Raw genomic sequence first — 21343 nt, 5'->3', positions numbered from 1 at the left:
CTACCTTTCTCTGTGAAACTAGGTACTTCATCCCTTGAAGAATACACTCGGCCGTCAATGGGACTGAAAGCGCGGTGCTTCGTGAACAAAAAGAGCTAGGAAAAATTATCTAAGCATTGCCACTAAAGGAACCTGGTTAAATACCAACGAGCAAGGAACCTGTTGACCACGATCCTGAGAAAGAAAAGCATCGGAAGGAGGATAGAGATCGTAAAGAGCTAGAACTATGTCAGCAGAAGAATAATAGACTCACCGGAAAGGACCGACTCCCGGCAAAACTCTACCAAAATGGCAGGAACGGCTAGCAACGGCACTTCACTGGTTAATTTCAAGGATTTGGGAGGAAGAGAAACAACCGGAGGAGTGGATGGAAGGTGTAGTTTGTCCTATCTACAAAAAGCACGACTGACTCGATTGCTGTAATTACCACGGCTGGACTTTATGAAGGCCCGTGCTACTGCGGGTCAAAACTTTAAAGTTCGAATCCAGAATTGGGGAGCATACAACGTGTCTAAGTATAAGATTATCGTGGATTTCAGGGCGGCATACGATACAGTCATTTCCGAATTGCCATGTACGAGAACGGGATTCCGAACAAACTGACGCGGACGATCAAAGTCGCCCTAAAATGCGTGTTTCGGGGGCACTCTTGAGTCCTTTGAATCGTGCAGAGGGTTGCGGGATAAACTGTCCTGGAAATTCAATAGCGCTAGTGAAGGTGTGATCCGGCGAGCGGGGATCGAAACGAGAGGAACGATCTTCAGTAAAAGTAGCCAACTCCTAGCCTTCCCAGACGACCTCGACTTCATTACTACAAACCTTAAAGCGGAGGCTAGGAGAATAGAGTTACAAATCAATGCGTTACTTACTTATGTGTCCATGTACACTGGTCCGGCAGAACAAAGGGATGAAATCAGAGATCTCCACTGCTGACGGTTACCCGCCATGGCTTTTACCTGTCTCCATGACAGGTTCTCGTCTACAGTCCGGATGTCGTTGGCTAAGCTGCGTCGCCATGAGCCTCTGGGTCTACCTCTTCTACGCTGTCCTTGTGGATTCCAGTCGAGTGCTTCTCTACAGACCTCGTTCGCTCCTTTCCTCAAGGTGTGTCTCATCCACTTCCACCTACGTTCACGAATTTCTGTGGCTATTGGCCGTTGGTGACACCGACGATGGAGGTCCTCATTGGATATCCAGTTGTCAGGCTACTAGACACGAATGATGTCTGGCAGGCACTGGTCAAAAAATACCTGCAGTTTTTGCGTTGTCTCCGCTGAGACGCATCACGTTTCGCAAGCATACAGCAGTACGGATTTAACATTTGAATTGAAGATTCGGGTTTTCGTACGTAGAGTGATCTGGTTTGAGCGACAAATGTTTCGCAGACCTGCAAAGGCACCCCTGGCCTTCCTGATTCGTGTGACTATATCAGTCTTGGTACCACCATCGGACGTTGTCTGGCTACCAAGATATTGAAAGACGTCCAGCTGCTCAACTTGTTGTCCCGCTACTGTGAAGTTGGTGAAATTGTTACTGTTCACTACCATAGACTTAGTTTTCGCTGCATTGAGTGTGAGACCTGCAGCCGGTGCTCCCCGGCTCGGAGAGGTCATCTAACTTGCTCTGCATATCATTTCGGTGTTGTGCGAGCAAGACAATGTCGTCGGCTAGGTCGAGGTCATTTAGCTGCTCCATCGTTAGAGGATTCCAAGGCAATACTCGATTTGGTCTACTGTCAATTGCTCCAACTAATCTCATCCATTACGATGAGAAACAGAAGCGGTGATAAAATGCAGCCCTGTCTCACGGTAGGAAGACAGGAATATGGTAGGAAGAGGCTCCAGAGAAAACAACGTTCGCCTCGCACTCTGGCCACTGCCGACAATAATACGAGTAAGAATATTCGACGACGCATTCAAGCTGGAAATCGAGCCCCTCCGCAAGACGCTTCGATCAAAGAACGTGTGCCACCGCACAAAGCTGACGATGTACAAAACGCTAATCAAACCAGTAGTCCTCTACGGACTTGAGACTGTAACTTTGCTTACGGAAGACATACGTTCACTTGTCGTATTTGAACGAAAAGAGTTGCGGACTATTTTTGGCGAAGTATAAACGGATAGCAAAGAGTAGTGTAGGCGTTAAACCACGAGGTACAGGCACTACTTGGAGAAATTCCCATCGTACATCTGGTGAAATTTGGGAGACTACAGTGGGCCGGCCACGTCGCAAGAATTCCGGACGACTGTGCAGTGAAATCCGTTCTCTTTAAGAACCCCACCGGTACCAGAAATAGACTTTCAATGAACATTGAAAGTGGCTGATTTAGCGGGTATAGGCTGCCCGAAGATGCCTTCCCGAAAGTGTTGAAAATGGTATTAATTACCATGAAAAGAGAATAATTTAAAATAGTGTTAGTTGCTTTAGAAGCAGCAGAGCATGTTATTTCACACTTTTGCGATGCACGCGATATTCGAATATTCAGAATTGCAATGAAGCGTGAATATACAGGGAGAGTAGTAATAACTGTTAGTTAAATAAATGGACATAAAAATAAAACGTTTGCATAAATTTTAATTAAAAGTAAAAGTGTATTTCGTGTTAACTTTCGGCATCAACTTTTCAAAAGGTCCAGTCAGCAAAATGTAATCAAACCGAGTGTGGGTTATTTTCTGCCGGACTAGCAAAGGGAAAGAAACCCTCACTCGGTTTGTTTACATTTTGCAGATTGGCCCTTTTAAAAAGTTGGTACCGATTTGTCTTAAAATAGTTCAATTCAAATTTTTCTCCCTTTGCTTTAATTATCAGTCGCGATCGTTGTTGAAATGCGTTACAGCTGACACGCACGATATCCTGGAGCATTTCATCCCAAATCTTCACCAACCGTTGCTTAAAAGTAACTACAATCAATCCTTTGGATCCCTAGTTTGCTTAGCATCTAAGCCCATGCATAAAAATTAAGGAGAGGATTCAAATCAGGCGAAGAGGCAGGCCAGTCTTTCCAAGAAGTGAAATCCGAAAAATTGTCTACACACCAAGCTTATGTAACTTTCGCCTGGTGAGAGGGTGCAGAATCTTGTTAAAAGCATTCTTGCATTTTTTCGTCCGAAAATAGAAATTCACAATCACCGAATTCTCATTTGCAAACAAACACAAAATTCACAATATTTAATCTCATTTGTCAAAAATTTGATCCTTTTAACGAGAAGCGCTTGCAGCTAAAATATTTAAATTACCTTCTCTCAATTTCTTCATGAAGAATTTTTTTTGAATTAGCTGCTTCTGAATCGTAAAAACCTCTACTAACATGCTGTGAAATAAAATTTTATGGACATCAAAGTTGCATAATCCGACCTTTTAGACATAGCGTGCGGGTCAAAACCGAGTTGAATGGAGACGATTACTTGATACAGGATGAGCCACTACGGGCCCAGACCTGAAATTGTCGGCATGCGATTAGTTTGGTTAAAGAAGGTGGGCGGTTTGCGGAACTCGGGCTTGTTTGTAACTGTATTATCCAAGTGTCAATCAAAAAGGACTAAGAAACTATGTTCCATGCTAAATGAACCTTTTGAATTACATTTACTACTCCATTTCGGATACCTTGCTGGCTAAAATCAGTGCCAAAACTTATCAGAATGTTGACGTTCGAAAAGCAAGACATTCGCCAGAAATGGGAGAAGTAACCGGGCAGTAGTTTGCGCAAAAGGTGAATAACTGAAAATTCTAATTGGAATCCGAAACCTGGACGTAATTTAATTCCTTTTTTCTCTGACTGTTTTGTGCAAAAGATTTTTTCAAACTTCTTCCAATGAAACAAAAAAAAAACGTTTGTTCCAACACGTTGATTAGTTTTTTAGAAAAAGGTACATACCTACATAGTTTGAAAATCGTGTTTTTACAGTAGCGGCGTTTTATTACGACGGAGTTTGCTCCACTCGGCACTGGAATGCTTATGCGTATGATCATTTGTTATCCACTTCCCGTGGTCAGGCACAAAATTAGTATAGAAATAAGCGGAAAACTCTGTAAAATTGAAATCTGATACAAATAAGCAGTGATTTTTTCAAAAAAAAAATTGATTGCTCATGTCACTTTAATGACTTCTGGGACTACTCAGAATAGTTGATATTTATTTTGAAGAAGTTAATCGAGCCTTCCATTTGGATTATTCATGCACAAAGATCTCATCAAAATTTCGCAAAGCTTTTATATTTGAATGGTTTTTGAGTTTTATTGGAATCAAGTATGTTTAGATATTAAACACTTGATTTTAAACGTAGATAGATGAACCCACGCAAAAAAACCGTTGAATTGATGATCCTAATTGAAGCAAACAAATGAGTGGGTGTATGTTTAAAACCATCAACAATTTACACGGAAAATTAAATCGTAAACCTGATTGCACATAAGCTCTTGCACACAAGACTGCTCGAATACCGCCCTACTGCTTGAATACCATATACGCTAACGGGCCGGCTGAATGCACCCGGAGGCTTTCGGTGCGACTTGCGGGAACCTGCTGGAAACTTTCGTCGTGTCGGTTGCCTCACTGACTGTGTGCATGCATATGGTGCGGCTCGGCTATCGCTTGCTTGCTTGGTTTCCCCAGGTGAGTGTGTTGTTGGCATAACGATATAAACACCTGAGTAAAGTAGCGAAGTGGCGATCGATTGTACAAACACTAGAAGCCGTTGCTAGTCTCGGCTTACACGCGTACATGTAGCACAACACAACTGTAGTAGGAGCCAAACAGAAAGCGCCCTATTGCTGTGGAATGCAGGCCAGGGAAAAGAAGAAACTGAATTTACGATTTCATTCGAACTTTTGTACGGAACCATGTAAGAGGTGTCTCCGCGTCGTTGTCGTCGTCGGGCTTGATGAGGCTCCTCCTAAGGTTATTGGAAAGTGTCTATTGTCGGGGGTGTCCTTTTTATTACTTGCGGAATGAGTCGATAATGTGATTTGTGTATTTTTGTTTGCTGGAACGATTCGGAATTGCACCAGCTTGTGTAAATTTGCGTAAAGTGCACCAGAACAACGATCGATGTTTTTCTTCGCAGTGTGAAAGTGTCCGGTTGTGGGTTTTTGCTAGTTGGCAGGTTACCAGAAAGTGTATGTTTTTACGACTGACTGACTCTAAGTTGAGTTGGATGTAAAAGTTTTGTGAATATTCATGCTGTTTATTGTTTTATATTGAAAACTAATCAATCATTACTGAAATTGGAGATTGCATTGAAAAAACCCCATAAAAGTGTAAAAACGGATGAGATATTTACAAATTTGAAATTTTCCGAACATCAAATGGAAGTAAAGTTTCGCGTGAGTTCAGTTTTATGCAATCTGTTCGCGGTTGCCTAGAGTGTGGAGCAGAGAATGCAACCTACGGTGCAGTGATCTTCCATACAACCGCATATGATCGGGCCGGGTTAGCTAGTGGTCTTGGTTGGATGATTCCTGTCCTACAGCAGCGTAAAAGTGAACAAAATGTGCTTCGTATGCTGGTACCGTCCCGTGAAGACGATGAAGATTCAAATAACAAAACTGTAGACCCTGTAGACCTCGAGCTGAACTTGCGCTGTGGGCATCTCATGTCTCTCCGATCGCGTCTGTTCAGTGAGTAACTTCAACGCTGGAAATGTCGATTTCTGATGCAAACATAACACGTATGCGAAGAGACAAGTGATCAGGACTTATACAGGACAAAAGTAAGCATCGATGTTGTGGAAAATCGTCACTCATTGTAAGTAAATTATTTTCTTTTTTTCGAAAAACTAAATTTAGAGCATTTAAAGTAGATTCCGATTGAAAATGATCTAATGAGTAAGTTTCTTTTTCGTATGTCGACTCATTACTGCGTCTAGTTCTATTATGATATCGCCCGGGTGTATGCAGTATTTTGCACTGCATTTTTTTTGCTATAATCACTATTGAGTGAACGATATGCTTAATATTGATTTTTTATGCGTACTTTTGTGTACATATTTCGGGTTTACCCTTCCTTCAAAGCTTACTCTTATCCATCTCGTTTCTCATGCCAGTACTGTCTCTAATTTCAGTTGGATTTCGAATTTGGCATGGTTCGATTTTGGCAACAAAAGTATTCGTTTTTGGCAACACAAGATATTTCACTTCCAAAAATATGCTTAAATATCAATCAATTTCCGCATACATGCTTTAAATGACGAAGGAATGTTGCCCTCAGTATGTTCAAGAAAAAAAGTTATGTAATTTCGAACAATAATATTTTTATTGCCGTAGGACTACGTCTCACCGCAGGGTGCCAATAACTTATTTGTACCGGACGGATAGCTCTTGTCGGACTTTTTAAACATAAAATGGTTGCAATCGTTGATTAATGATATTTAGTCAATTTCTAAAGCATTTACACTAATTTTTTTCATATCGAAAAACGGTCTCGATTTTGGCACGGTTTCGATTTTGGCAACATAAGCGACACGCATTTGTTGCCAAATTCGAAATCCTACTATATAACCATTCCTGGTGCGGCGGTCCAGTATATCTGGTATAAGTCAGATGACTTTAAGAGTGACTTTTATACTGTCATGCAAGTTTCATCGGGGTAATATATAATTCAGCACGATTACCCCCTTGAGTGGCCTGAGAACAAACGCATCCTAAAGTCACTTGACATCGAGTGACTTGATTCTACTAAGATTCGAACTCATGACCTCTCGCTTGCTAAAATGAGTAAAATATTAATATACATATATCCTTTCTTGGAATGCTTAAATCGGCTCTGGAGAGTTTTATTCATTTTAGGGCTTTTATATATTTTATATATTTTATATATTATATTTTATATATTGATTAAAAATTTGATTTTGTTTTAATTTTAGTTCAGGCTTTAACGATTTCTTTTAGGTCGATGATGTACTTTTAATATCAGCATATTAGAAACTCACAGTCTTATTGATTTCAAAGCAGCATGTGGTACAGTCGATCGAGATCAGCTATGGTAGATAATGCACGAACACGGTTTTCCGGAAAAACTGACGCGACTGATCAGAGCTACATAGGATCGAGCGATATGTTTCGTGCGCATCTCGGTGACACTCTCGAGTTCCTTCGAAACGCGATGTGCCCAGTTTTATTATTTTACTATACGCTTCAAGCTTACCTATCACTTATTGAGGAAGTGACAGGCTGGTAGCTGGAGCGAGACATGTGCCAATCAGGGATGACTAGGTTTATGAACCTAGTACCCTGATCGGCGCCGCCAACCAGATCTCCCCTTTTTGAGATACTGCAGTCTGCGTGTTATTTGTGCTCCACGTTTGCAGAGCAAGTGTTCCGAGGTTAAATATCATCTTGTACGAAACTGAGATTCCGAAGATGATATTTACTCGGACAATCCTGTCGCAAGACCGGTAAGCTTACTGAGATCTCTCTTATTGAGACACAGCAACTTTTAAGTAACCCAGGGGTGGATACACGACGTTATATATTTTTAGATTGTTTGAGCGATTGTACAGCCATCCTACTGGCTACAACTGTTCGGCTCTCCATTTGTTTCAGCCCAGCCTCCAGCACACAGTCAGAGATCAGGCAGAGTGCATCTCGATCCGTGAGTAGAGAGTTGGAGCCACATCTACGTTTGTCGACTCACAACGAGTCGGCGTGTTAAGGATAGGCGAGGATCAGGACTGAACCTCTGCTAGCGCATCGTTCAAGTCCTGCTCCTCCCCTACTCTCCTCTTCACCTCATTCGTATCGTTGTTTTTCGGCATAAAGAGCAACGGTAAGAAATCGTCCACTGGATCAGTGACCGACTTGATGCAGCAAGAGCAAATTACTGTGGAGGACGCCCTGGTACTCCACAGGCTCCGTTGCGGCGAGAGAATTTATAGAACCCCCTGCACCATTCATCCCTCGGCACGGGTTGCGTCACACCTTGGATTAGGGGTTTATCCATTCAAGTTTTTACATAATAGCCATGGATAACAGCTATTACAACTATCTCCTTTAGGGGCTTTGGACCCTCTGCTTTGGATTTTGGAAGCCAAGAAGAACCGTCCTGCAGGCGGAGAGTTTACACTTCAGCCTTCGCATGAGTGCCCCCTCCTCTGTCCGCATACGACCCTAGTTTCCATCGGTTGTCCGATTTCCACTAAGGAACGTATCCCGGATGGTACCGTTCTGATTCAAACTTAGAACAGTCTCAAACTTCGAACACTTCAGAATAAAATGCTCGTTAGTATCGATAATATGATAAAATATCAAGCTTATTGTATACCACCGTGTTCGTTAGAATGTCCTCTATCCGTGAGGTATGAGATTGAACTGTAGGACTCGTTGTAAGAAATCAGCAGGCGCTGGAAAACAGTGAGAACTCAGATTTTAACTTCGTTCGCATACTTTTAACGTTTCGTGCAAAAGTAGCTGTTTTTGTCATCTGCGTTATTTTACTAATTTTAGAACATTTACCTTCCCATTGCGCGATTATTAGGTAAGTGCGAGATATATATGTACTAAAGCATGGTTAAAATACAATATTTCATGCATTATTTTAAAGATATTAGATAAATAAAAAGTGTTCGAAGTTTGAATCACGTTTTGAGGTGTGATTCAAACTTCGAACACCCGCGAATAATATCCGGTTTTTCCGGGTTTTCCCTAGGGAAAATTAATTATCTGCGTTGGTAAAGCTGTAGAAAGTAAACTTCCTTTAGATGTGGTTCATGGAGTTCGAGAATATTAGCAATTGACTTCAGAAATATGGATTGAAACTAAATATTGTGTGAAAAATTTAAATCACACTGTTAGGTGGATTTAAAAGGACAGTGTTTAGAAAAAGGATGTAATTTCACTTATTTAAGTTGAATGACACTAAAAGCATTAATACTTTGCAAAGTAATACAAATATTCGATGTCTGAGACTGAAATATTCGAGTTTTGAAAGTCGACCATGAAAGTGTTCGAAGTTTGAATCAAAACCGAACAGCAGTTTTTTAGTGTTTTTCATTATAAAATAACATTTTATCCTCATTTTTAAAATTCTCCCATGAAAATAAATAAATTGTCATGCTATTGAACCATTCATGGGGGTAGAATAAAGCTCTTTTCGAACATTTTGCTTTGAAGAAAGTTTTAGCATGGCTTAAGTGTTCGAAGTTTGAATCAAAACGGTACGACGAGGAGGCAGAGATTGGAGTTGCTGAATAAGAGGCTGTGGAACCACATGGTGGTTCTGGACCGCATTATTCAGCCATTTACCATCCAAGGTAATGGTTTATCCTGCATGCTGTTCAACATCGCTCTTGACGAGGTGATCCAGCCAACTCCGGGATTACTGCTGGCGTGAGACAGGGCAGCATTTTATCATCGCTTCTGCTTCTCATCGTAATGGATGAGATATTAGTGGATTATATGGAGCAATTGACAGTAGACCAAATCGAGGATTGCCTTGGAATCCTCTAACGATGGAGCAGCTAAACGACCTCGACCTAGCCGCCGACATTGTCTTGCTCACACAACGCCGAAACGATATGCAGAGCAAGTTAGATGACCTCTCCGAGAGCTCCCAGGCAGCAGGTCTTACAGTTAATGTAGCAAAAACTAAGTCCCTGGTAGTGATCACTGATAATCCCACTAACTTCACAGTAGCGGGACAACAAGTTGAGCAGATAGACGCCTTTCAATAGCTTGGTAGCTAGACAACACCCGATGGTGGTACCGAGACTGATATAGCCACACGGCTCAGGAAGGCCAGGGGTGCCTTTGTAGGCCTGCGAAACATTTGTCGCTCAAACCAGATACCTCTACATACGAAAACCCGAGTTTTCAACTCAAACGTTAAATCCGTACTGCTGTACTGTTTGCGAAACGTGATGCGTCTCAGCGGAGACAACGCAAAAATTGCAGGTATTTATTAACCGGTGCCTGCGATATATCATTCGCGCCTGGTGGCCGGACAACTGGATATCCAATGAGGAACTTCATCGTCGATGTCCTCAACGGCCGAGCAACAGAAATTCGTGAGCGTAGGCGGAAGTGGATCGGTTACACCTTGAGAAAAGGAGCGAACGAGATCTGCAGAGAAGCACTCGACTGGAATCCGCAAGGACAGCGTAGAAGAGGCAGACCACGAGGCTCATGGCGACGCAGCTTAGCCAACGATATCCAGGCTGTAGACGAGAACCTGTCCTAGCGACAGGTAAAAGGTACGGCGGGTAGTCGTCAACAGTGGAGATCTCTGATTTCATCCTTTTGTTCTACCGGACCGGCGGACATGGCCACATAAGTAAATAAGTAAAGTAGACAACTCCGTGCAAAACCTAGCAGATGACTTCGATATCAGCCACTAACCTTGCGACAACAGAGGCGATCTACGCCAGACTGAAAGCGAAGTCTAGGAGGAATGGGACAAAAATAAATGCGAAGTCCTAATACATAGAAGAAAAGCACAACAAAAAACAAACGCGTGCCTCCCACGAACGGTAACCGTTGACGGCGACAAACTATAAGGGATGGATGCAACACTATTGAAGAGATCCAGCGGCGCATTCAAGCGAAGAATTAGGCCTACTTTACCCTTCGAAGAACGCTACGATCACGAAGTATACGCCACCGTACGAAGCTGATGATGTATAGAACCCTTATTACATCAGTAGACGGAGAACATACGCGTTTTTGCCGTGTTCGAGCGGAAGGTACTGTGGACGATATTTGACGGAGTACAAACTGAAAGCGGAGAGTGGCGAAGACGTATGAATCACGAGCTACAGGCACTGCTTGAAGAGATTTACATCGTACATCTGGCGAAAGTCAGTATGCTACGGTAGGCCGGACACTTCGTAAGGATGGCGGATGACAGAGGTTGAAGAAATCGTTAACTGTGAATACACGCCAAGCATCGACAAGAATGAATGGTTCAATTCGCCACATACGAATGAGTCACATATCTTCACGCTCTATAGCAGCTCTGAATATACGAATATCATATACAACGCAATAGTGCGAAATAAAACGTGCTGCTGCTTTAAAGGCAACAAACATTACTTCCGTTCGAAGTATTCCACCACGCACCCATATAAAGATTTTTTGACATTAGATGGGGCCCTCGCTGAGGCTGTTTGCAGTAGAAATAATATCAACAACATCAAATTTCAAACTCCCGGATCTCCTCCTCCACTCTTTGCTCCCCTCTCACTCCTACATAAACGAGCCGCAGCTAATGTCATTCTCGTTAGTGACGAAACCGCAAATTACTTCATTCTTTATTTATGCCAATACTACTTAACGGGTGACAACTGAAACTTTGGATTTTTTTTTGAGGCCCCTATACTCAACAACAAACGAGCTCAGAGAGAAATGAAAGTATGTATGTGTTAGGTCTCTCTCTCTCTCTCTCTCTCTCTCTCTCTCTCTCTCTCTCTCTCTCTCTCTCTCTATCTATCTATCTATCTCTTCTCTTTTTGTTTGTAAACATAATGCAGATGGATAATACGTGTTTTGGTCGCGTAGAGCACCATCGCATTACATCAAAAAACACAATCGTTCCTGAATTCCCATTCGATCCCATTTGTACCCAAAAACGACGACCCGACAAATCTGTCTCAGTCCACCGAATCAAAGATTTCTTCGGGATTTTGAGTTCCTTGGTGTACAAAAATAACTGGAGAGCCACGAATTGCCAACAGTTGATTGGTAGAATCAAGAGATTCGCATTCGCAAAGTTAACATGACGACCGTACAACGCTCCTGTTAAGTCATCAAACGGTAGCTTCGCCGAACAGCCGATTGCGGACCGTTTTCAAATGTACACTATTTTTTTTTAACAATGGATAATGTATCTTTAATTTCGGTAAATTCGGGATCTTCTTCATGTACCTTTGTCTTTTTTTGACGGCTTGAGAAAAAATTCCAAAATTTTAGTTGTCACCCGTTAGGACACATTCGGGCATTCCAAGGTATTCTATATCCATTAAATTGACCACGTTGAAAGTTCAACATTCAGTATTTGAACGGATTTGCAATGTTATGATGAGCTACATTCGTGATAAAACCAAATGCCGATAGGTTAACATACAATGAATGAGGAACGTTCATTTTTTCTAATGTTCATTTTTTCACGAATTCTCCGACCACTGCGGATGATAGTTCTCTTTAACAACCTCGCCGGCACCAGGGACAGGGAGGCTCTCTCTCAAATTGCAAGATAGCTCGGCCAGGCCGTAGTGATTTGCGACTTCTGAGACGACTGGGGAATTGGCGACAAGTGGCTCAATTAAATTTTGATTTAATAGAAATGATTCTGCGATAAATAATAAAAGCAAGAAAGAGAGAGAAAATTATCCAAGCGAGTCGTCTGAGTTCTGTCACATAAATAGGTTTCAATCCATTCATATGCTAGCTCTCCACTAACACTAACAATAAGGGCCTTGAAATTGTTTCAAAATCCAAATTGTTGATCCAAATTGAAGAATAGTGCCAATAGCTTCGAATTTTTCTTCACATTTCGCTAGTACCAAATTTAATGCAGTTTCACAAGAGTTTCTCTCCTGATAGCCTGATTGCTATGGAATTAGCAAATGAGTACAGTTTAAATAATCCATTACTTACTTACTTAGGTGGCTTACCGTCCTAAGACAAAGCCTGTTGAACAAAATTTCTCCATGTAACTCGGTTGAGGGCTCCGCTCCCCAATTCCTCGGACACCGAGTACTCTCCGCCAGATCTCGCTCCACCTGGTCTAACCATCTTGCTCACTGCGCGCCTGGTCGTCTTGTTCCTACCGGTTTTGCGGCGAACACCATCTTTGCAGGGTAGTTGTCCGGCATTCTTGCAGCATGCCCTGCCCATCGTATCCGTCCAGCTTTAGCTACTTTCTGGATACTGGGTTCGCCATAGAGCTGTACGAGTTCATGGTTCATCCTCTGCCTCCATACTCCGTTCTCCTGTACGCCGCCGAAGATCGTTCTTAGCACTCGTCGTTCGAAAACTCGGAGCACTCGCAGGTCCTCCTCGAGCATTGTCCATGTTTCATGCCCGTAGAGAAAAACCGGTCTAATAAGCGTCTTGTACAGGGTGCACTTTGTACGGGGACTTAGTCTGCTCGACCGCAATTGCTTGTGCAGCCCATAGTAAGCACGACTTCCGCTGATAATACGTCTCCGAATCTCACGGCTGGTATCATTGTCCGCCGTTACCAGTGAGCCAAGGTAGACAAATTCATCGACTACCTCAAACTCATCGCCGTCGATCAATATACTACTGCCCAAGCGGTGTCGTTCGGCCTCGGTTCCGCTGGCCAGCATGTACTTTGTTTTAGACGTATTTACCTTTAACCCAATCTTTTCTGCTTCGCGCTTTAGTCTGGTGTACTGTTCAGCCACCGCCACAGATGTTCTACCGATAATATGCATGTCATCGGCAAAGCAGACGAATTGACTAGATTTGTTGAATATCGTGCCCCGCGTGTTGATATCCGCTCGGTTCATAACACCTTGTAGCGCTATGTTGAACAGCAGGCATGTAAGACCATCACCTTGACGAAGCCCTCTGTGTGATTCGAATGAACTTGACAATCCACCCGAAATCCGAACACAGCACTATGTACCATCCATCGTAGATTTAATCAGTTTGATGAGCTTCCTGGTGAAGCTGTTCTCGTCCATGATTTTCCATAGCTCTTTCCGGTCGATGGTATCATATGCGGCTTTGAAGTCAACGAATAAATGATGCGTGGGAACTCTGTATTCACGGCTCTTTTGGAGGATTTGCCGCAGTGTAAATATTTGATCCGTTGTAGACCGACCTTCGACGAAGCCGGCTTGATAAGTTCCCGCAAATCTATTCGCAATTGGTGATAGACGGCGGAATTTGATTTAGGACAGCACTTTATAAGCGGCATTGAGAACGGTGATCGCTCGATAGTTCTCACAATCCAACTTGTCGCCCTTTTTGTAGATCGGGCAGATAACCCCATCTGTCCACTCCTCCGGTAGCTGTTCCGTATCCCAAATTCTAACAATTAGTCGGTGCAGACAAACGGCCAGCTTTTCTGGTCCCATTTTAATAAGCTCCGCTCCGATGCCATCTTTTCCAGCTGACTTGTTGTTTTTTAGCTGCATGATGGCCTCCTTAACTTCGCCTATCGTTGGGGCTGGCACCTCTTCCCCGTTTGCTGCACCGTCGAAATCGCTTTCCCCGCCGCCATGGTTTTCCGCCTGGGCGCCATTCAGGTGTTCGTCGAAGTGCTGCTTCCACCTATCCGTCACCTCACGATCGTCCGTCAGAATACTGCCAGTCTTATCCCGACACATTTCGGCTCGCGGCACAAAGCCTTTGCGGGATCCGTTCAGTCTCTGGTAGAACTTCCGCGTTTCCTGAGAACGATGCAGCCGCTCCAACTCTGCATATTCCTGCTCTTCCAGGTTGCGCTTTTTCTCCCAAAAGATTTGGTTTCGCTGCATCTTCTTCTGTTTGTGTCTTTCCATGTTCTGACGTGTGGCACTGCGCATCTTGGCCACCCGCGCAGCGTTCTCCTCATCCATCACCCTCCTACATTCATCGTCAAACCAATCGTTCCGCTGATTCCGGGCCACATGCCCGATGGAGCTCTCCGCTACAATGCTGATGGCTGTTTTGATAGTGTTCCAACAGTCCTCGAGAGGGGCTTCGTCCAGCTCGTCCTCTTCCGGCAGCGCAGCTTCGAGTGAATGCGCGTAGTTTGTGGCGACGTCTGGCTTCTTCAGCCGCGCGAGATCTAACCGAGGCTGACGTCGGTACCGAATGTTGTTCACAACGGAGAGTCTTGGTCGCATCTTAACCATCACTAGGTAGTGGTCCGAGTCAACGTTAGCGCTTCGATAGGATCTGACGTCAATAATGTCTGAGAAGTGCCGACTGCCGATCAAAACGTGGTCGATCTGTGATTCTGTCTGATTTGGTGACCTCCAGGTGTATTAATGATGGATTCTGTGCTGGAAAAAGGTACTACGTACGGCCATATTCTTGGAGGCGGCAAAGTCGATAAGTCTTAGGTCCATTTCATTGGTCCGTTGGTGTGCACTGAACCTTCCAATCACCGGTTTGTATTCCTCCTCCTGGCCGACCTGAGCATTGAAATCCCCGATGACGATCTTGATATCATGTTTTGGGCAGCGGTCGTATTCACTCTCCAACTGCGCGTAGAACTCATCCTTGTCGTCATCGGTACTTCTGAGGTGAGGGCTGTGCACGTTGATGATGCTTATATTGAAGAATCGACCCTTGATTCTCAACCTGCACATTCGAGGATTGATTGGCCACCAGCCAATCACCCGTTTCCGCATCTCGCCCAATGGAAATAATCCATTAGTTATCCTTTGACTACAAGTTCTAGAATTTCGGTCAATGTGTGTAATAAGTTAATAGGGTACTCTTCGATGATCTCCGTGAGAGAGGGAGAGATAGATAGAGAGCGATAGAGAGAGAGAGAGAGAGAGAGAGAGAGAGAGAGAGAGAGACACTTGTGACTTTTACACTGTTAAGAGGTTTCATCGGGATAATAATCGACAAAATACTTTTGGACGCCTATTTTTCTATTACTTTGGTATCGGGCAGTTATGAGACTTTTAAATTGGTAATTAAAACGATCACTTGCGTGACTAGAGTCGTTAATGGCTATAATATGGTTCAAATATGGTTTCTAAGCTGATTTTTGCGCTGCTGTTCAATCTATCATTTGAAGATCGATGTGCACAAATCATATTTTTCAAAGCCTAAAAGTAAAAGTTTTCATAACTGTAATTTCAACGCACGGAACAGTGGGTATTTTGTTTTTCGAAGAACTATGTTTTCTTTGGCAAGTAATTGCACCTTTTGCGTCATTTTCGTGAGCATTGCCAACGGAAACTAGTCACCTTTGAAGTAGGTAGCGTGTTGCTGAAAGCGGGCCCGACCCTGGCTAGGCCTTAGATCGTTCAATAACTACTATTAGGCGGTTAGTTACCGGGCCATGGGATAACGATGATGATTTAACATATTCTCGGTACCCCCATAGTAGGTACAGTAGGCATGTACATTGCCTGCTGCGTCGCCTGGTTGGTAATGTGGTGCGCACAGCCGTCCGATCGACTCGACTTCAGCCATTCGTTTGCTTCAGGTTGTGGTTCATCATTTGGGTGGTAACAAATGATCTGTTTTTTCCCCTTTAAAATAATACTATTGAAAAGCATAATAACATTCACATCAATTTTACCGTTTGTTTAAACTTGAAGCTTTGTAAATGTTTAAAAGAGTAGAGTAGATTTTAAAAGTTATTGTTTGACGACCAATAATTTGTCTAATGTGCCCAACGCTTATTGCACACATAAAAAATGCATAAAAACGTAAAATGTCGTTGATTGCGCCAACATAAAAGTTCACCGACGCAGTTAGATAGTTATAGATCTAAAAGAATATATTTCATGCCACTCTAATACGCTTATTGTGGGTGAGGCACGAGACTCTACTTACAACCATACAACCGACAGTGTGTGTCCGACAAGAGTTCCCGAGTTGTTTGCCGGGTAAAGTAGGTACCTACCTATACTTTCCAAGTGTACTTACTCACAGAAAAATAATTTCTGCGTATGCTCAAGTTTGCTGTTGGTCAAAGTTTCCTGATTGTTCATATAACTTTTTAATTTTTAGCTTTACGACGCACGCGACATCGAGCTAAATGATGCACTTGGATAATGGAGACATGACTAGCCTCATGACGACGATGGCGGTTTTCTATAGTTTGGGATTTTTTTTGTCATCTGTGATGAATGGAATTATCTGTCATAATATTTAATTTATGTTAAAAGCATTTTTTAGACTTAAGATTTGAATTTTTATATGAATAAATTTTCCTAAAATTTATGTTCGGGTAACGCGGAGCTGAACTTTCGCATGTAAAAGTTTAAAGAACTGCCATTTGAAGTGCACAATCACCAGTAAACTTGCATCAGCTAAAGGTACACAGTAAATTGCAGCATCGTGAAGGTGAGGTTTGTAGGTGAGTCGTTCTTTGTTGTTGTTCTTTTATGCCCCGCAACGTGATAGGCACAGGCCATCTACTGAGTAAGGGTTTGATGACGTGTTTTTACTAGAGCACAAACTAGTTTTTCCTTTTTCAGCTTGAATTCTGTTCCTTCTCTGTTGCAAGTTTTGCTTTTGTTCAGTTAAACAAGCGGCCGCTTCGTTCGCTTGGTTTTGCAGCAAGGCTGTCATTAAGCGTCACGGTTTAACGTTTCACACAGTTGGTGCATTGAAAGTAGAGAACAATGCAAAAGACCAAACGATACTGGATTTGGTGGGTGCTATTTTAGGTTTGGTGTTACCCACTCATTTTAATCAATGTGAACAGGGAAGTGCAATCTGTTGCGATGAGATGAGCATAATTATTTTACACCTTAATTTTAACTCGAATAACTTAGTTTTTTAATCTACAATTCGGACGAAATGTTAAAATAGGCCAAAATATTGGTGATCGGGATGGCTTAAACGGAGCATATTTTTTGCAATTCGCACTTTTTTCTGCTTTTCTGCAGGTACCTAGTTTGTTTTGAATTTTAGACCCGTACATGCTGAAAGGTGCCACAAAAGAGCAAACCAGTTTTAATAGTTTGCTTTCGAAACTTGAATACCTACCGCAAAGTCGTGAACAGCTGGATGGTCCGTAGGATATGTATTAAGACAATCCCGACCAACACTATTGACAGTGATTTCATTTAATGGTTTCCATATAAAACATGTGATTTTTTTCACTTTCGTGGAATGTCATGCCACTTTGTACGTTCATTTTACACGAATGAAGCCTTTTCCTCCTACCGAACCGTCATCTTTTTGATGTTTTAGCCTCTTGACTAGACAAGCGCAATGCACACAATTCATCTTCCTTCCTGGGTATGTATTTCTAAAAGCACTCGACACTCTCGTCGGTTTGTCTGAAATGTCTGCTCAATATAAATTCCAACCGGTGGCATATTGCAAACATCTTACACCTCACACGAGACGAGCTCGCATTATTTTCATCAGCGTTGCCACCAGTACAAATTTTTATTTTATCAATAAAAAAATTATGGGACCCCATTATTTTTATAATATAATATTATTACAAGTTCCTTATGCAAGTAATAGAGTACTATTTATAAAACTATTTTTCACTTAATAATAAGAATTTTGAGAAAGACTCCAACATCCTTTTTTGTTCGAAACCAACTGAAATTGTGGCAAGCCTGCCTAACGCCCAGTCATCATCATCGTCCAGTTGCCTCGTGGCTGGTTGGCTGACGAGATTTGGGTGCACAACACGAATGGAATGTTGTTTAAAGTACAAGAGGAATGTTTTTGTTTGCGGAATAATTTTTCTAGCCACTTCGCATTGTGGTAGGAAGGTACCTCCCGGCTGGGCAGTAACCTGTTACGGTGAAACGGGCTAGACTAGGAAAGAAGTGGTGGTGTTAAATAAATAGTTATGTATTTTTTTTAGGAAATTGAAACTGAACCAGCTGATGGTTGTTTTTACTGTTTTCCTTCACTGGACGGGTGCCACGGTCCAGTTGACGGAATTCGCTGTTCTTGCGGAATGCAGCTTGTTAGTTTTTTTTGTCCATATGGCATTGGTATGGGGTTAATGAAATTGACTGTTTTAAGAATGAAAACAAAACAGCGCAAAAGCGATTATCCTGCGTATGAAAGGTAATTTTGATCAATTCATAAACTCGTGAATGTTATTGTTTATACAGAATGGAAGTGTTTAATATATGTAGCGTACATTGGAATAAGGGCTCAAAACTTTCACATTATGCTTTATACTTCATACTAAACTTTGCACAATCTTTTATACATCATGATACCTCAAATCGGATTTAGAAGAAGGCACTTAGGTATTCAAGACAAAGAAAAACATGCATCGAAAACGTAAACGATAACGTCAGTTGATACTAGGGCTGTCGGTATTGGGCGCTTTTGGAGAAAACCGGTATTTCGGTATTGACGTAGAAAATACCGGTAATACCGGTAAAATACCGGTATTGGCAGATTATTCAAAATCAATAGAAATATTGATGTTTTTCAGTAAATCTTTTTATTTTGAAACATTAGCTTCAGTATGGTTGCTTAGCAAAATAGAATTGAAGCAGATATAATACACTTAGCGGTTTAATTCCCTTACTATAGAACGAATTTTATTGCCAACACTTCCAGCAATTGATAAAACTTCTGCTTTCATCGATGTCTAGCGAACGGTTCTAAGCACATCACGAACTTTCCTTTCATTTCTTCAAATTTATAGTAGGGAGACCCGCCTTTATTTATTTACAAAATATCTTGTATTGTTGCTTCCATCATAATTAATGCCTCGGTCTCCTACAGCCTCTCAACAATTTTTTCTCCATCCCCAAACCGGAACTCCTGCATAACGTCATCCTCTTCTTCATCGTTCACAAAACCTTCTCTTCTCTGTTATCAATCCCACTATTCCAAGATAGTGGGATGCAGATTTCATCTTCTTGTGTAATCAATGTATCACTCGAAAGACTTGAAAAATATTCCAAATTCTTTCCTGGCAGATCCTTTGTTGGCAAGAATACTCAAAACGCGCAAAGATCCCCGTATTCTAATCAGAGCCCGGCATCGTCGAAACAAATAAATGAAGCTAACTTTCCCTTACATTCGCTTCATATATGAAGCGACTTGTTTCATTTGTCGAACAGAACGTTTCGAGCAAGCTTCAGCTGAAGCTACTGACTGTGTCAAATGATGACGATTGACAGTCATGCACGAGTTGTCGATGTTGAGTAGATTAATGCAGGATATGTTACTCAAAATCAATTCAATTGCATTTAAAGTCTAGGCTGACCTTTTTATGAATATTTTGATGGAGAAATACAAATGAAACTTTAAAACTGGTCGTCATGATGAAGTGAAAATCGTTTCAATGACGCTGATTGAAGCCAGTTTTGAAACGAAGCGGCGCTGCTTCTGTTAAAACTGAAGCTTCATTACTTCATTGTTGAATAACAATATAACTAGTGTTGGGTACCGCTAATTCGCAATCCGAGCAATCGCGAAACGCTAATTTAGGCTTCATAATTTATACTCAGACTAGCCGAATTGTTGCTGATCCGTAATTCCAAATGAAGTGCCACTGTTAATTTTGAAATTAATAAACTGTAGAGCATTTTATCCATTATTATAGGTTTTGATCTTAGTTTTATTAAGAAAGTAATCATTTGTACAGTGATAGATTAGTGATAGATAGCAAGTTGTTGTGATATGTTCAAAAATAAACTGTGACTGTTAATTTGCAGTTTGGGATTAGTGATTAGCGAAATTTCCTCGATTATCGAGCAAATTGAATTGGTTAGCGAATTAGCGAATTAGCGGTGCCCAACACTGCAATTTACTACTGTAAGTGACGTTTCTGGGCCCTGATCTTGTTTCCTAAATTCGTTATTTGAGAGCTTCGAATAATTTGGTGGCTTTTGAATATCAAGTTGTTCAAAAATAAATTGAAACGCGACGTCTGGCTTATACAATGAAACATTTTTACAGCAAAATTACTCTACTGTGCCGGTTTTTTTAAACGGGTTCAAGAGCTAAAATAATTTGACCCGCAATTGCACTCTCTTCATTGTTAGTAGTCGAAGAATCTCGTCGGCATTAACATCAAGTGGTTTTTCTAAGAGTTTTATAATCTTTTATCAAATTTAGTTCTTATTCGAATAAGGAGTTGGAAAAAACAAGCAGATTAGAAAATACCGGAAATACCGGTTTTTTGCCTTTCCAAAACCGGTATTCCGGTATCCAAAAATTGGCCGGTATTACCGGTTTCGGTACTACCGGTACTACCGGTTACACAGCCCTAGTTGATACACTCTTACTACTACCAGCCGAGAGCCAGGGTGGCTTTTGTCGTATCAAGAATTCCTCTCCAATGTACACGGTCCTGGGCTGCTCGTCGCCAATTCGTTGCGCGTCTCGATACACACAAATCGGTTCAGCCTGGTCAAGCCATCTAGCACGTTGAGCCTCTCTTTTCCTGGCGGCGGTGGGATTTTTGAAGAGAACAGATTTCACAGCACTGTCGTCTGGCTTCCCTGCGACGTGGCCGGTCCACCGTAGTCTCCTAACTTTCGCGAGGTAGTGCCTGCAACTCGTGGTTCATACGCCTACGGCACTCTCCGCTAACCGTTTGTACTCCGCAATGTCCGCAACGCCTTTCGTTCAAATATGGCAAGTGCATATATGTCTTCCATAAGCAAAGCTGTCTCAAGTCCGTAGAGAACTACCGGGCTGACTAGCGTTTTGTACATCGTCCGCTTTGTGCGGTGGCGTATGCTTCTTGATCGAAGCGTCTTGCGGA

The 21343-nt window shown here is 42.1% G+C and overlaps 2 protein-coding genes across 2 annotated transcripts in view; one reads left to right on the top strand and one right to left on the bottom strand.

The window, feature by feature from the left end:
* The window catches only part of LOC128741810 (deoxynucleotidyltransferase terminal-interacting protein 2), a 483164-nt gene that overhangs the window by 12502 nt on the left and 449319 nt on the right, over window positions 1-21343 (bottom strand). The gene's annotated exons all lie outside the window — the stretch shown is intronic.
* The window catches only part of LOC128741806 (uncharacterized), an 84843-nt gene continuing 68266 nt past the window's right edge, over window positions 4767-21343 (top strand). Inside the window, exon 1 of the mRNA XM_053837864.1 lies at window positions 4767-5743. The gene's annotated coding sequence lies outside the window, so the exon portion shown is untranslated. The remainder of the gene's footprint in view (window positions 5744-21343) is intronic.

This window comes from Sabethes cyaneus, chromosome 3 (genome assembly GCF_943734655.1).
Source record: "Sabethes cyaneus chromosome 3, idSabCyanKW18_F2, whole genome shotgun sequence".
In the NCBI taxonomy this organism is placed as follows: Eukaryota; Metazoa; Arthropoda; class Insecta; order Diptera; family Culicidae; genus Sabethes; species Sabethes cyaneus.
This window is presented reverse-complemented; position numbering and strand designations above follow the sequence as displayed.